This window comes from Alexandromys fortis, unplaced genomic scaffold (genome assembly GCF_014885135.2).
Source record: "Alexandromys fortis isolate MF-2015 unplaced genomic scaffold, M_Fortis_MF-2015_v1.1 scaffold_8_9099976_23576923, whole genome shotgun sequence".
NCBI classification, from domain to species: Eukaryota; Metazoa; Chordata; class Mammalia; order Rodentia; family Cricetidae; genus Alexandromys; species Alexandromys fortis.
Window position 1 is genome coordinate 13618559 of NW_026067899.1, and position 17071 is coordinate 13635629.

A 17071-nucleotide genomic window follows, 5' to 3' on the forward strand; every position below is an offset into this window, starting at 1 on the left:
GGTGGCACACACCTATAATCCCAGCAGATTGGTAGCTAATGAAGGAGAATGTTAATCTGAGACCCATAGATCCTGTATCAAAACCTAAAAAATTCAGTTTTGCTAGAAATGAGCCAGATAATATGAAAAATGATGAACTAAAATTTTCATTGTCTTATTTAGTACCAAGACTTCCTTGGGCTGTATATAACCTTGGATTCCTTATGTGGAATCCAAATATAGTGATGGTTTGCTATGTCATGTTGTTGTCTAGCTCTTCTGTCTAGGTAAATCTCACTGTCCTAAGCAGGCATCGGGACTGGCATGCTTTTTTGTCCCCGTTAGCATTTTCCCAGCATGGGCTGTGGATTGAACCCTACTACTGCTTCACAAAAAGATCTCCGTGCTTACTCCCAACTCATAGCATGTTATCGCACACACTGTCGACAAGCCCATTTCGCCATTAATCTGCATGCATGGCATGGCAATAGATCTCCCTAAGGATGGTATCCTGTGTGTGTTCAATTATAATCCTCGCCAAAGGTCAGCTCTCTGCTCTGGGAGGCCCAAGAGCATGCAATTCTAGGAGCTATTGTAACTCCTTTCTGAAATGCGGTACAAGTATAACTTGGTTCGCCACACTCAGCTTAAAACACACACGCACACACACATGCATGCACACACGCAGTTATTGTAACTCCTTTCTGAAATGTGATAGCAATATAACTCAGTTTGCCACACTCGGTTTAACACACACACTTGCACGCACACATGCACACACATGCAAACTCACATACTGGACGAAACAGACTAAGAGGATTCAAAAGGGAAGAGAGTCGAGGCTTTTTGGTACACACGTGTCTTTGAAAATTGTATTTTCTCTTAGTCTGTTCAAGCAGAATAAGATAGGTTGTAGCTTTTTTTTTTTTTTTTTTTTTTGTCTGAGACAGGGTTTCTCTGTAACTTTGGAGCCTGTCCTGGAACTAGCTCTTGTAGACCTGCCTGCCTCTGCCTCCTGAGTGCTGGGATTAAAAGCTTATGCCACTACTTCCTGGCTAGGTTGCAGCTTTTAAATAGCAGAAATGTGTTTCTTATAGGTTTGGAGCTGATAAGTCCAGTACCAAAGCTCCAGTAAATTTATCATCTGAGGAAGTTTTCTTTCACGGCATGTAGAAGGCAGCTTCTTGCTGGATCCTCAGATGGAAGAAGAAATTGTTTCCAGGTCTTAATTTTAACACGGGACTAATCCAACTCATGAGGGTGCTGTCTTTATGATTTAATTAGTCCCCATGGTTCTCATCCTTCCTAATGCTGTGACCTTTTAATATACAGCTCCTCATGTTGTGATGACCCCAACCATAAATTATTTTGTTGATACTTCATAACTATAATATTACTACTGTTATGAATTGTAATGTAAATATCTGATATATGACCCCCAAAAGGGTCTTGACCCTCAGTTTGAGAACAACCGCCTCCTTATGCCATCATACTGAGAGGTAAGATATCAGCATATGAATTGGATATCCATAGGATATTAGCACAAATATTCAGGGCACAGCATATTCATAAAAGATGCAAAACCATGCTAAAAATACAAACATTAGCTAAACTATTTACAAAGTTGTGAGCTGCCTGGAAGAGTTGTTATAGCTCCTGTTCTTTCCTCTTTCAAGAAGTTGCACGCAGCAACAACATGGTCATTTTTATTGCTAAGAAATGTGAGTTATGAGTTTCCACATCTTTAAAGCTCATATTGATTACCTGAGTCATTTTTTTAATTGGGAAAGACTAATAAAGCATCTAGTGGTAGATATTATCTGTCAGCTAAGACAAATGAATGTTTATGTGCTAATTATGCTTAAGATACAAGTATAAATAACTTTGCCACAAGTATGTAAAGCAAGTATCTGCAGCATACTGAAAATCGGAGGTGATGTCTTGGTATGATTTCACTTTTTCTCCTTTGTTCTCTTCCCCCTGATTCCTTCCCTTTTCTTTATTTAGCTCTATACTTTTCTATTCTTAAAACTTGACTAAGTCTGGGCAAAGTAGCACATGCCCATGATCCCAAAGACTAAAGCAGGATAAGTGAGTCCCCCCCATAGCCTGAGCTACACAGCAAGCTATACAAACTGTTGTAATAGTAGAAAGAAAACCTAAACAAATATTTCTCCCATAATGCTCAAAAGCATTTAGTGGTGATAACTTCATCTTAAAATAGATTATAAACATATATAATTTTATGGATAACATTAATATACAATAACAATAACAATAGATCCAATAAATACATTAACTTTCAACATTGGTTATTCTCTGTAGCAAAATAAGAAGCTTTTAATTCCCTTCTAGCTTTCTATGTACTTTAAGCTTCAATAGACATATTTTTATACTTCTAAATATTAAGCAAACATCAATTCCATTAAAAGCAACATTGTTGGCTTATTTAAATTTAATACAAGCCGCTTTATGACAGGCAGCAAGGCCGATGAAAGGGCTGGTATGTGGGGAGACAAAAAATAAGAATATAAAATTTAGTCTATGGAATACTTGAGATAATTTCCAGAACTGTAACTTTCCTCCTTCCCATTTCATGGTAGTCTTTTGGATTTGGTGGTCTAGCATCTCCAGCTTCAGGCAGGGATGGGCTCTGATGTGTCCAATGAGGCCATATCATCACTTGGCATCCGTATTGTTTCAGAAAACCACCCAATGCATTCCTGGCCGTGCTCACTGGCTCAGAAGCTGGCCAGTCTCCTTAGGGCTGGAATTTTACTCCTTCCATGGTTGAAAAAATATCGTATTTTCTTACGGTATTTGTTGTTGCTTTAATGAATCATCTGCGGGTGGAAGTATTAACTGTGAAACATGCTGATTTAGCACACAACCGTGGAGGTTCAAGAGCATAGCTCCCACATAAACTAGATTCTGGCACGGAGAGCCTTGTGAAAGACAGTGTTGTCGATGGCAGGGTTATGGGGTGGGAAGTTGGAGAAAGATCACATGGCAAGACTGAGGGTAGAGGAAGAGAAGACTGAATCTGGTCTTTATTATAACAATCCTCTTGCACAACTAACTACAGTCCCAGGAAGGCTATTGCGGTTTCTTCCAAAGGGCGATGCCCTCGGGGACCTACTGACACCCCACTTGGCCTACCTTGTACAGTGTTCACATCATTCCTCCAAATTCAGACTGAGGATTGTTCTTCCAACGTGAACCTTTGAGAGACAGACCCATGGCCCAACCCAGCGCTTACTGTACAGGAGGCTTGACCTGAAAACTGTCCAGAAAGCCATCTAGAAACGAAACCTGAGTATAGGAAAACAGAGCCACAGTTGAGCTCAAACAGTGCTGTTACCTATCACAAGATGTAGATGTTTCCCTGGCTGAAATAGGGGTTGCTATTGCTGATTAGGCAAGAGGAGTTAAGGTTTGTTGCTAAGGAAGAGAGAAGAGGTTTTTTTTTTTTTTTTCACAAAATAGTGGTTTTTGTTTCTTTCTTTTAAGTTTAAATTTATTTTACATACCAATCACAGTTTCCCCTCCCTTCTCTCATCCCGTCCCCTCCCTCCCCCCTGCACCTCCTTTTTACCCCCTTCCTATTCCCTGCCCCTGGAAAGGGTAGGGCTCCCATGGGGATTCAACCAAGCCTGGTTTATTAAGTTGGGTCAGGACCAAGCTCCTCCTCCCTGCAGCAAGGCTGAGCAAGGTATCCCTTCATAGGGAAGGCCAGTTCATGCACCATGGACAGTTCCTAATCCCACTGCTAGGGGCCCCACAAACAAACCAAGCTACCCAATTGTCACCCACATGCAAATGGCCTAGATCGGTCTCATGCAGGCTCCCTAGCTATTGGTCAAGAGTCCAGAGTCCTTGAGCTCCCATGAGCTCAGATCAACTGTCTCTGTGGGTTTCCACCCTCCTTGCTCATATAATCCCTCCCCCCTCTCTTCAATTGTGCTCCCAGAGCTCCGCTGGTGCCTGGCAACAGCTGAGCTCCAGAAATTCACACTAGAAGTGTTCATCTTGGAAGGAGGGAGAAGTCACAGAAAGTGTCAGTTCTCAAAAGCATTTTCAGTGCCCCACCTGGCCGCAGTGTAATCACTGTGAGAAGTCCCATAGAAATCAGTGGATCTGTTTTTAGAATGTAGCCTATTTCTAGGCCCCAAATATGATGGTAGATTCTCACAAATTTACTCTTATAACTTGAGTTATAAGTGATTTTCACCCTAGCTTTCAGAGCCTCTGAAGTACGAGGTTCCCTGGGCCATTCTGAAGACAAAACCACAGCAAAACTGGACAACTGTGGGCAGCAGAGAAAAGAACTACCACTGCTCCCCAATACCATCCTTTGGGTGTGTGTGTAAGCGACAACCATTAGTGAAGAAAGAGATCGGGAATTCAAGAAAAGCAAGGGGGAACACATGGAAGGTCATAGAGAGAGGAAAGGGAAGGGAGAGATGAAATTATTTTTATAATCTCAAAATATAAAACAATTTTTAAAAAGGAAAGAAGGGAAGGGATGAATATCACTAGATAGTCGTCAGAACAGAGAACCAGAAGACACATCGTACTGATCCGTGTGGGAGTGGAGCCTGTGGTGCAAAGAGAAGAATATTAGACGACTATAAAAATGTTCTGGTGAAAGAATGCAAAGAAGACTGACAGCCACAGAAGCGAACCCTGTGTCTCCCGGGACAGACCATCTCCAGCGTGATTTCTTATCAGAATTACCTGGGGTGCTTTTGAAAAACAATAGTTGCAGAGTTTTTATGTATTACTGGGATAAAATATGACTTTGATTTTTGTTTGTTTATGAGTTATTGCAGTGCCCAACCCCAGCGGGCATCCCCTGGGAACCCGCTGGTCACTTCAGCCAAGGATCAGAAGGGAGGGGTGTAGATCTTCATTTCCAAACCCATCATATTTGGGGCCTAGAAATAGGCTACATTCTAAAAACAGAGCCACTGATTTTTATGGGGCTCTCACAGTGATGACAATGTGGCCGGGATGGGCCACTAAAAATTCTTTTGAGAACTGATGTTTTCTGTGACTTCTCCCATCTTCCAAGATGAACACTTCTGGTGTTAATTTCTAGAGCTCGGCTGCTGCCCACTGTCGCTTTTGCTCTTCTCTCCGGTGCTTTCTCTTTCCCCTCCTCTCCCCCTCCTTTGTACTTTGGCAGTCTGCCACTGACATTTTTGTCTTGGCACCTGTTCTTCAACTTCTCAAGGAGAACATTTTTGTCATTACCAAACAAGGCTCATTCATGTTGGGTAGGTGTTGGCTCAGGTGCCAGTGCCTTGGCTTGGATGTTGGTCCCTTGGCTTAGTCACCAACCATCAATGTGGATGGACTGGTTTGACTGCAAGCACTCAGCTCAGGAGAACACAGCTCCTAAATCTTCGGAGACTCTAAGTCATTGAGTTTGATAAAGTTTAGTGAAGAGCTAAAGACAAAAATCTCTGGACAAGAGATGGGGGGAGAGGGGCCTCACAAGCAGCAACTTTTTCAATTTTCTGATACAGTTGATGGCTTAAAATACCTAGATTTCCTTTTTACCTCCTTCCCTCGCTCCTTCCCGCCTTCCTTCTCTTCCTCTATTCATTCTTCCTTTCTCCCCACTTACTTATACAATGAAAGCTCAGAAAGCTATTCCATTGCTTCTTTAATAAAAACATTAGAAAAAGAAAAAAAAAAAACAGGACCACCAGAACTTGAAGCCCCACTTCCATGCGGCTTTTATGGCATGACTGTTGTTAGCCTCACAGTTTCTTCTCACTGCTCTGGCTGTGGATGATGCCGAGCTCTAACTGTTTACAATTCTCTGGTTGCTCCCTACACTTGCAGAAACATCTCTCCACCTGTTCACTTTCCAAGGTATATTAATTAATTAGCCATCTTCAAGTTGAATTAAGACTCAACGTGAAACCTTCCTTCATGAAAGCTCTTGAATGTGTTCAGTAACTGTCTTAGGGTTTCTATTGCTGTGATGAAACACCATGACCAGAAAATAAGCTGGGATGGAAAGGGTTTATTTGGCTAACACTTCCACATTACTGTTCGTCACCAAAGGAAGTCAGAACAGGAACTCAAGCAGGGCAGTATCCTGGAGGCAGGAGATGATGTAGAAACCATGGAGGAGTGCTGCTTACTGACTTGCTCTATCAGCTTTCTTACAAAACCCAGGATCACCAGTCCAGGAGATGGCACCTCTCATCACGGTTTGGGCCCTCCCCCATTGATCATTAGTTGAGAAAATGCCTTACAGCTGGATCTCATGGAGGCATTTCCTCAACTGAGGCTCCTTCCTCTCTGATGACACTAGCTGTGTCAAGTGGAGACGCAAGTACACTATGCCAGCTAGTACACTAATCTACTATAGTGTATTCTATTTCTGACTTGTTCAATCGTTCTCTCTCTCCCTCTTATACTTCCTCTTTTTAAGATAGGGTTTTACTGTCCATCACATACATATTGGCCTGAGTCTCACTCTGTAGCTCAGGATGGGATTGAACTATGTAGTCCAAACTGGATGATCCTCTTCACTTTCCCACTGTGAGTAGTGAGATTATGGGCCTGCCCCACCGTACCTGGTTCAACATTATCTCCCTTTGTAACCTTCCAAATGGACCCTCAATTTGTTAGAACTTGGACAAGAAAATTCTCTCTGACTCTTGGGGAAGCCACTTTTAGCAGTTGGCCTAGGAACTCTCATAGGCAGATTGTACCCTGTGGGACACAAAGAGAAGTCTGTCTGTATGAGAGTTCTTTTCTTAACCAGACGACATCACAGAAAAACAAATTCCTTAGTGCAGGGCCAGTCCTGGTTCCTGTGCTTGAATATTACCTTTCTGTAAGAACAAGGGATGCAGATCGCTGCAGTGTTGCAGATCACTGCAATGTTGCAACTATCATTTGTCTGATACGGAAGCCAGTCGGGTTGCACATGTCAGCACTATCATTGATTTTCTGCCTGAATCTCAGCTCATGAATGCTACTGTTGGCCACTTTTCCCCCTTGCCTGTGGTGGAAACCACTCCTAACCATTACTTCTTTTCTAGGAACAAATGCAGCCACTACAGAGCTCCTGTCATCTGCTTGGGATCAGGGCTGCCAGTGAGAAAAAAAAAACAAAAAAAACAAAAAAAAAACATCTTCACTCTTAAGCACTGCCACATTATTGGTAGCAGGAAAGCATCTATAATTGAGTATATTTGGACACACGCTTGCTATGCCAATAAAAATAAGGCAGCTACCTTGGCACAAAGATCTGATGCTGTCATTGAGTGATAGAGATTAGAAGAAGCCCATACTGACCAGGCAAATTGTCTTTGCAGTATACTGTCTCCCTGGAAAACAGAAAAGAGAAACTTCTTTCGGCTCAGTAGAAATAAAAATAAGTTCTGGTCTAATGATCTTCATAGTCTCCCAATAAGACAACCAAACTGCACATTATGAGAGCCAAAAATCATCCATCATCAGCTATATATGTTTCTTGGTCTATATTATTTCTGTCCCAGACATTGGAAGCCTGGACTTATCCCAGAGAAGAGAGCTGTCATCCTGTCACATGACTGCATTTGGCAAGTCTTACCAAGAAAGTTTGGCAGATCCTAAGAACAGGACTAACATATGTTTTATATATGTGTGGGTAGGTGTATATATAGCCATCCATCTACATACATATATGTATACTTATTTATTTATAAGCCTAAGTTAAAGTTAGAAAAATTAATTTTGCATATGGATAAGCCCCACAGATTAGCACTGCTTTAGAAGGGATTAGTGGAAGCCTAAAAGCTATCATTTTGATTCTTTCAAAGTAAAAATGCCAGCGTAAAAGTTAAAAGTAGACTATCATGCTAATAGCTTTTATCTTTAGGTTATTGCTCATTTTTAGTTAGCAATGATTCATTCATGCAACAAGTGTTTATCAAACACCAGCTAAAAAGCCGCACAATTCACAGAGACCTTTGCCCTGAAGAAGCCTATGATCTGTAGTATATAGGGAATGGAGTCTGCCATTCATGTAATCATTCAAAGATCATCACTGGTGGCTGGTGGCTACATTTATGTGGACAGAGAAGACTTTTCTGTGAAGACATTTAAGCTGAGCCCCAAGAGACCATAGGAAGAGCATGATCAGGTGGAATCAAGCATCTTTCTTCTCTCTCTCTCTCTCTCTCTCTCTCTCTCTCTCTCTCTCTCTCTCTTGTTTTTTTGAGACAAGGTTTTTCTGTGTAATAGCCTTAACTGCCCTGGAACTAGCTCTTGTAGATCAGGCTGGTCTTAAACTTACAGAGATCATGCCTATGCCTCCCAAGTGTTGGGTTGAGATTAAAGGCGTGTGCCACCACTGCCCAGCTCAAGCGTCTTTTTGCAACAATTGTTACTACCACTAACAATTATGCTTATGGGTGGCTTGGTGGTGCGTTCCTAATATCCAGAACTCAGGAAACTGAAGGAAGGAAGATTTTGAGTTCAAGGCCAGCCTAAGCTATATATAAAAAGCCCTGCCCCCAAATAGAAAATAAAATCAAGGACAGATGACTGTTTTAATAATGAACGCATGCATGGCTCTATGTACGTGTGCATACACTCAGGAAGGAATTAAAAGTGGTTTATAATGTGGAGGATGATTGAGAAGAGAAATGGTGCTTCAGTACTGAGAGAGAGATACAAGAGAAGCCAAACCGTGGAAAAGGACGCCGTGAATGGAACTCAGTTTTCAACTGATGGTAGCAGCGGAAGCGCTTGTTCCGTAATATAAGGCAGGCAGGGGATGACGCAGAGTAAGGCGGGTGGGTGGTTTTAAGTTGGGAGGCAATGGAGTTCTTGTTAAACCCATTTTGTCAATGTTTCTGAAATAAGGTGGTACACGGAGGGTATGGAGAGGAGCTGCAGAGATTTAAGAAATAATGGCAGGATAGGAAGTGATGGCTTTGGAGATGTGTGGCAACAAAGTGCTAGGGGAAGAGCCACTGCTCTTGACGACTCCTTTGAAGGTCACAGACTGGATTGAAAATGGCATTAGTAAGTGCCGTCCTTACATCCTCCTCCCTGTGAGGTTGTCCTGGGACCTACCAGTTTAATCAGGGGAAGGAAGGTGGCAGATGTCAGAGCAAAGGATGTTGTTATAGGTAGGCTTAAATATCAAAGACTCTCTGCTTAGAGGAGAAGGAAGGGAGGACCCATGGCAGGCAAGATAATAAGAATGCAACCATAAGCTCAACAGTTCAGAAAGTCAGAAATTTTTCATTGAAGTTTACTACTATTGTTATTTTGCACTGTGTCTCTGATCTGGTGAGTGTCTGAGCATATATGCACACCACACTGCGAGTGTGGAAGTGCATAGGACAAGTTTTATGAGTAGTTTCTTTCTGTCCTTGTCTTATTGTTGTTGTTGTTTATTTGGGATTTTTATCTGTTTGTTTGTTCATTTTGTTTTTGGTTTTGGAGAAAGGGGTTTCCCTTTGTCGCCTTGGCTGTCCTGGAAATCACTCTGGTCTTGAACTCACAGAGAGCTGCCTGCCTCTGCCTCTGAGTGTTGAAATTAAAGGTGTGTGCTCCCTGCCACCCGGCTCTTCACCCTTCTTTTGAGGCAGGGTCTCTCTTACTTCTGTTGCTAGCTGACTAGAGGTCTTCCAGGAGATTTGTGCTGTCTCTATCTCCCATCTCCCTGTAGTAGTACTGGGATTATAGAAGCATACCACCACATCTGGCTTTTAATTTTTATTTATCCTTTGAAATTTTCATGCATGCCTACAATGTTTCCTTATTGTTCATTCTACTCTTCCAGCTTTCCTCAGGACTACCATCAGTCACCCTTCCAAACTCATGTTATTCATTTAAAACTGTTTTCGTTATTTGTTTCTTGTTTCAACCTACTGGATTCATTTGGTCCATTTAGCTTTTTAGGTGGCTTCTGACATCAAACTCTGGTTGTCAGGATTGTGTAGCAAATGCTTTTGCCCACAAAACCCTCTCCCAGGTTCCATTTTGAAAAGTTTTTAATGAAGTCAAGACGCTACTTGTGTATTGGGTTAGGAGACACTAGGCAGAGAACTACATGCTTGAGTTAGGGATTTTAGAGATGATCAGTAAGTCAAGAGTATGATGATAGGAGCCTGGCTGCTTTGTTCTAATGTGAAAATGAGAGTGAATGGCATCCAGTGTGTTATCCCTGTGAGCACTGAAGTGAGCAAGGAAGACAGTGAAGAGTAACAAAAGGAAAATGATGGGGGAGGGGGACAGCGGGAGGGTGTGTGCCTGTGCTGAAATGGTCAGAGAATGTGAAACAGAGTTCACTAGACACCGAGGATGTAGCAAACTCTGTTATCATAAACCTCCACGGAGCTGGTTTGCAAGGATGCAAAGAGCAGGCTTTGTCCGGGAACCAGAGAACGTGCTGGGCCTGCAGGTGCACAGGCGGCAGACACACACTACCCTCCTTTGCCTCTGACTGCATCCGGGATGGTTTCAACAGACCCAGCTAGATTTAGCCTAGAGTAAGAAAGCAATGGAGCCATTCCCAGATGGTGGCGAGGATGCAGACAGGTTTGCTGTTGACTACTTTCCCGATAGATGGCAGAAGCAAAAGTACAGGTCAGAAGCAGGGAGGTACAGAATAGGGAGGATGACTAACCAGGGACCAGGTGAAAGGACAGAAAATTTGTATAATAACCCAGATGTTAAGCTTGACAGCCCTGGGGCTCTCTTTTTGAAAGATTCAACCCTACTGTTTAGTGTGAAAGCAATATGCAAAGGAATGGATATGGTTATACTCCAGTGAAGTTTTACTTACAAAGGCAAGTACTGAACATGCTGGACATGGGCAATAAATTGAACCTGTTACAGAGTTTGTGCTTCTGGTGATGAGTGAGATAAGGAGTGAAATTTTGGGTTAAAATGTGAGTGTTGGGCTGGAGAGATGGCTCAGAGGTTAGGAACAGTGACTGTCTTCCAGAGGACCTGGGTTCAAATCCTATCACTCACAGGACAGCTCCAAGATCTGACACCCTCACACACACTTCAACAACAACATGAGTGTTTGGGGCCGAGAGAGAAGGCTTAGTTGGTAAAGTATTGTCTGATGTACAAGGATCGGACTATTTATTGAGTAGCATAGAAAAGCTGTAAGAGCCAGGCACGTTGTCTTGGTAACTCCAGAACAGTGGCCTCACTGGCCAGCCAGGCTAGTCAATCAGCGAGGCTCTAAGTGATCCAAAGAAAAAAAAAGAAAAAGAAAAAAGAAAAAGTTAGGGAACAACAGAGGGAGGTACCAGAAGTGAATCTCTGGCTTGTGCACACACGTGCACATGTGTACACACACATGCTCCCCTGCCCACTCTCCACAAGGGAAGACAGTTAAGATGGAAAGGGAGAAGCTGCCAAGTGTGCTGCCTAGGTGTGGTCTCCCAGAATGAGAAGAGCCCTGGCATGAACCTGCAGAAAGGGGAAGAGAGCAGTTTGGGTGATGGTATCTCAAGTGTCAGATAGAAGGTCCAGATATACACGCTTGGGAACACCTGATGCCAGGCTGCTCCGCATTGTGATTGGCAGGATTCACTTGGTGGAGAAGGGCCATGTAGAAACATTTTAGGTTTTTTGTTTTTTTTGTTTATTTTCAAGACAGGGTTTCTCTGTAGCTTTGGAGCTTGTCTTGGAACTAGCTCTTATAGACCAGGCTGGCCTTAAACTCACAGAGATTCATCTGCGTCTGCCTCCCAAGTGCTGGGTTTAAAGGCATGCGCCACCACTGCCCAGCTACATTTTAGGTTTTTGAGAAAGAACATGCAAGCATCCTTAAATATGGGAATAGGCAAGGCTTTCTCACTCAGCTGCTGACTCGATCCCAAAACACTATCATGACGTGGGCTCATTGAGGTTTCCCAGTGTATAATAAAATATGAATGACTCTACAGCTTCCAGCCAATCAGGCTGCTACAAATCAAATTGTGCCACTACCTGCGTGGTATGGGGATTGACCCGACTGGGGAGGCGGGGGATGAAAAAAGGACAGTGTGTACAGAAAAGCTGGGATAAGCGGCTGGTGAGCTCTGGTAGAGAAGACACACTGGTAGTACATAGGCTCAGGTTGTCCTTTAGATACAGCTGAATTAGGAAGCAGGTTGGTTAACTCTGTAAGGTTCTCAATAGGGAAGCAGTCTCAGACTGAAGTCATTCTGGAGGAAGAAGCTGTGGTTGGTACTCTCTGCACACATTGTCAACATCCAACAAGATCCACACTTGACCAGGCAAAGCCTTGTTCTTTCCATGGGTCTGAGGCATTGGGTCATTAACAAGACTCTTCCCATTCCACGAGTGCTTATTCATACAGGGGGTCATGTGCTCCCCACAAAATTACCTATTTGAGCAACAGGTGTTTGTGTCCGACACACTTGGAGCCACTGATAAGTCATTCATTGAGACAGCACAGTGAACTCAGTGTGCAGAATCAGCTTTAAAATGCCTCTGAGCTGAAGCCACTGCAGCCATGGTAAATGTTGAATAAATACTGTCTGTATATAGATTCATGGTACTCAGGTAAGAACTCAACTGAACTTTTCATCCCCCCCCCGCCCCCTGCCTTCTTTTTGAGGCAGGGTTTTGCTCTATAGTCCCAGCTAGCCTTTAAGTCACAGCAATCCTGTCTCGGCCTCCTGAGTGCTGGGATTACAGGCACGAATCATCACACCCATGTTGTTTTCTGCTCCTCACCACTGATTGTACCCCACCAAACTGGAACAAACAGTATCTGTGTTGTTATTATTATTGTTTTTACTTATGTTATCTTAAAAATTCTCCAAGTGCATCAATTCTTTACTGATAATAAACCAGGCTGTACTTTACAGAGTGATATGAACTCTTTCATACCTCTGGAGTATAATTTGGTATGTTTTCTGAGCAACCAGAAGATACTAATATGTTCCTTATGGTAAATTGGGCCCTGGGATACTAATTTATTGCTCATAACTTATGAGATCCCTGTTGCACTAGAGAAAAAAAGGGTAGGCGTGTCTCTGAAGAGAATGTTTCCTTTGCTCTCCACTAAAAGAAAAACAAAAGAGTAATTTAATCTAATCGAATCATATTAATGTGCGGCTTGGTTCCTTTCTTTTGCTCTGATAAAATATTCTGACACAGCCAGGGAGGGTGGTGCTTGCCTTTAATTCCCGTACTCGGGAGGCAGAAGTAGGTGGATCTCTGTGAGTTGAAGGCTAGCTTGGTCTGCATAGCCAGTGTGTCAGTCCAGCCCAGGCTGCAGAGTGACATGCTGTCAAACAAACAGACAAAGGAAACAATTGCAAGACAGACAAAAAACAACTTAGGAGAGAAGAGATTTATTTTGAACTCACAATTCCTGGTTACAGTCCAGCAAAGCCGGGAAGGGAGGCTGTCGTAGCTTAACACAGCTGGGCGAATCACGTTCACACAGTTAGTTCAAAGATGAAGAGCAGGGAAAAAGAACTGTATTGCTGTTTGTTCTCAGATCATTTTCTTCACTCTTACACAACCGAGCACCCAAGCACAAAGAAAAGGACTGCCCAAAGTGGGCGGGATCTTCCCATATCAATGAATGTAATCAGGAAAATCCCTATGGCTATACTCATGGACCAAGTTTATCTAGACAGTCTAGCATGGAGCCTCCCTTCCCTTCTCAGGTGATTCTAGATTTTGTCAAGGTGACAAAACTTTACAGTCCAGTGTCCAAACCAAGGCTTTTCCTTCCTGCAACCTATTCTTGCCTGACAGGAAAAGCCTATTGTCCTGAGAGCCATTTTGCAGTGGACTGGCTAAAACTCGACCTTCCTTGAGCAACTACTGTGAACAGAATTTGGGCATTCCACTGCTGGAGAAGAGAACTAACCGAGTCTTCGCGCTGTGCTGTGGTTTTCTTACGTTTGCGTTTTCCTTGCATAGAATGCGAATATTCACGTACGTGTAAATATGTAAGGCTTGCATTCAGATCAGTAAAAACCAACAATTTCCAAAGAATGCTCTAATTAAGTAATTACAAATTATATAAATAATGGCACTTCATGATGGCTGAAGACTTTTCACCATTCAGCCTTATAATGCTAATGTTATAGGTACTGACCAAATTACCTCTCAACGACAGCCTGGCGAGGTGGCTAACACTGTGCTATCCTCGATAAATAAATTCCCCAACAGCTTGTAAGTGGCAGGGTTGAGTTTTCTTTTTCTTTTTTTTTTCTTTATTTATATATTTATTTATTAAAGATTTCTGTCTCTTCCCCTCCGCCGCCTCCCATTTCCCTCCCCCTCCCCCAACCAAGTCCCCCACCCTCGTCAGCCCGAAGAGCAATCAGGATTCCCTGCCCTGTGGGAAGTCCAAGGACCACCCACCTCCATCCAGGTCTAGTAAGGTGAGCATCCAAACTGCCTAAATGGATGGAAATAGAAAACACTATCCTGAGTGAGGTAAGCCAGACCCAAAAAGAGGAACATGGGATGTACTCACTCATATTTGGTTTCTAGCCATAAATAAAGGGCATTGAGCCTATAATTCGCGATCTTAGAGAAGCTAAATAAGAAGGAGAACCCCCCAAAAAAAACATATAGGCATCCGGCTGAATATTAACCTTCATCAGGCGATGAAAGGAGACAGAGACAGAGACCCACATTGGAGCACCGGACTGAAATCTCAAGGTCCAAATCAGGAGCAGAAGGAGAGAGAGCATGAGCAAGGAACTCAGGACCGCGAGGGGCGCACCCACACACTGAGGGTTGAGTTTTAAAACTAGGTCTGTCTGAGTGCAAAGCCCTTGGTCTTCATCTCGATCTCATTATGCTTCAGAAACACACACTTTAAACTGGGTAGAATCGATAAGGAAAAGCCGGTTATTGTAGGATATGGATTTTTGCCACTCTTGACAGACAGAAGATGTGACATTTCAACTGCTGGCAATAGGTCTTCGAGAGTTCTTCTTCAAAATGCAAATCTGTACTCCCAGGAGGATAACATATTTTTTTAAAAAAATAAACATTCCAGGCTCTTAACTTACATGTCCTTGTAAAACCTTAAAGGAATGGGTTGAGCGACAGGTAAGCGTTGAGATGGGTAAGGAAGAGCAGGTGTGGGAGAAGAGAGAGGCAACCCAGAGTGAAAGAGAGGGAGAAAATTCACTTTGAGGAAACAGGCATCACCAAAGAATGGGACCCCCCACAGGGGGCCCTTCCACATGGGCACAGGAAATGAAAAATATCCAATGCACAATTTACAACCACGTAATTTTGTATAAGGCCAGTATTACTGTCTTCACACAATTTGGTCATCTATCATTAGCAACTGAGCAAATTATCAAATATAAATTAACAAGTAAAAATAACAACAACAAAAAATACACTCTTTGCTCTAAGCCATGGCTGAGGTGCCATTTCCATTGTCTAGAAGTTCCAAAACAAAGAAGCGCTTCCCTCTTCTTTTACATCCATTTGCACCACCAGTCTTTCCATAATGTTTATGCTTTACCCATGATCATCAGCAACACGGCTCTAAATGAGTGTTATAACCAGACCGGGGATGCTAATACAACCGATTGCTAATTAGTTCTGTTGCTCCTTTTCATCACAATTATGCCCCATGCTAGCATAATACTTGTCGATATATGACTCACTTACAGAATTTAACTGTGATGTTAGTTAAATACTCAGTTTCCACCCTCGTAATGCTAATAATTAGAAGGATGATGACTGTAATAATAATTAGCTCAAGTGTTCTAAGGGTTAGAGATGGGAGTCTAAAAATGAGATCTGCGTTTATCCTACATCAATAATTTTTGCAACGAATTTGCCCAATTTTCAAATCAAAAATAGATTCCTCTGTCAGCAAAGCATCAGTCTTCTATCTGAAAATCAAGCGCAGCTTGTTCATCGTCAGAAACCAGAGAGGCTCTGAAATCAGAAACTTAGCTGCCAATTTTGTTGATGATGCATAAGACGAAACCCGGTACAGCTGGCTCTTCTCTCCTATGCAAGCTCTGCAGTACTGACATTCGTGAAAAATCTGTTTGTTTTTTGTTTCAGGAAATTAAATAGCTATGACTAAAATGAAGCAGAGGGAAGAGATATATCTGGGTAATAACCAGGTGCCATTTTTATTTTTAAATGTATTCATTTTTCTTGTAGCGTCACTTGATTAGCCGAGACACTACTTTAGCGTGACCAGTTGGAACGAATGACCTCAAAGAATATGGGTGAAGGTCCTGCCACAGACAAGCCGGAGGACACCGTTTCCGATAGATAAGTGGAGAACAAAATACTTGACTTGTAACTTAGCCTCCGTCATGGATAAATCCATACCAAGTCCTCAGTGACTACTCCTTCTGACGGGGTGTCACATTTCACGTTTTTAAAAATAGCTTCTTTTGCTGACATGTAAACTGCTTTTACAGAGTGAGCACTTGATGTGATTTGCACCTAAGCTTAAAGCCTTCGTTTTACAGAAATACTCCTACTTCCAAATATTACCCTAAAAATGAAGAAACAAGAGACTAAATACTGCAACATCAACTTAATGACATGTGGCTACATTTTAAATTTTTAAATCTAATAGTGAACCAGAAACATCAATTTTCTTGTCTTCTTGCAAGCCTTAAATACACTGTGCCTAGTTCAGGGTTAAGGAGGGGGTTGGATATATGCAGTAACTGCCAGCACTCTGGATCTTTTTAAGGTGATCATAAAGACTAGTTTTTTTTTCTTCAGTGTGTGTATGCACTTGTGTGTGTGTGTGTGTGTGTGTGTGTGTGTTGTATTCACACATGTCTGGGATGAACTGGCCCACACTTGCCTGTGTGGCATCACAGGGAAATGTTGAGTGCACACTAGTTTTTGAGACAAGGTGTCTCCCTAACCCTGGAGCTTGCTATTCTAATTAGACCACCTCTCTGGCCAGAGAGTCCTGAGGGTCCTCCGGTCCCTAACCATCCACAACACTGGCATTACAGACCATGCCACTACACCCAGCTGTGTATGTGAGAGCTGAGGATACATCCGAACCTCAGGTCTTCATGTTTGCAGAACAAACACTTCACCAGCTGAGCCTCTCCCTACAACCACC

General features: G+C 42.7%; 1 long non-coding RNA gene across 2 annotated transcripts in view; it reads left to right on the top strand.

Annotated features, from left to right (window-relative positions):
• The window catches only part of LOC126489163 (uncharacterized), a 32724-nt gene extending 15960 nt beyond the window's left edge, over positions 1-16764 (top strand). Inside the window, exons 4-5 of one of the 2 annotated variants that reach the window (XR_007588873.1) lie at positions 14286-14375; positions 16138-16764. This is a non-coding gene — a long non-coding RNA (uncharacterized lncRNA). The remainder of the gene's footprint in view (positions 1-14285; positions 14376-16137) is intronic. The other variant, XR_007588877.1, reaches the window with a different exon arrangement.
• Positions 16765-17071: the final 307 nt, after the last annotated feature.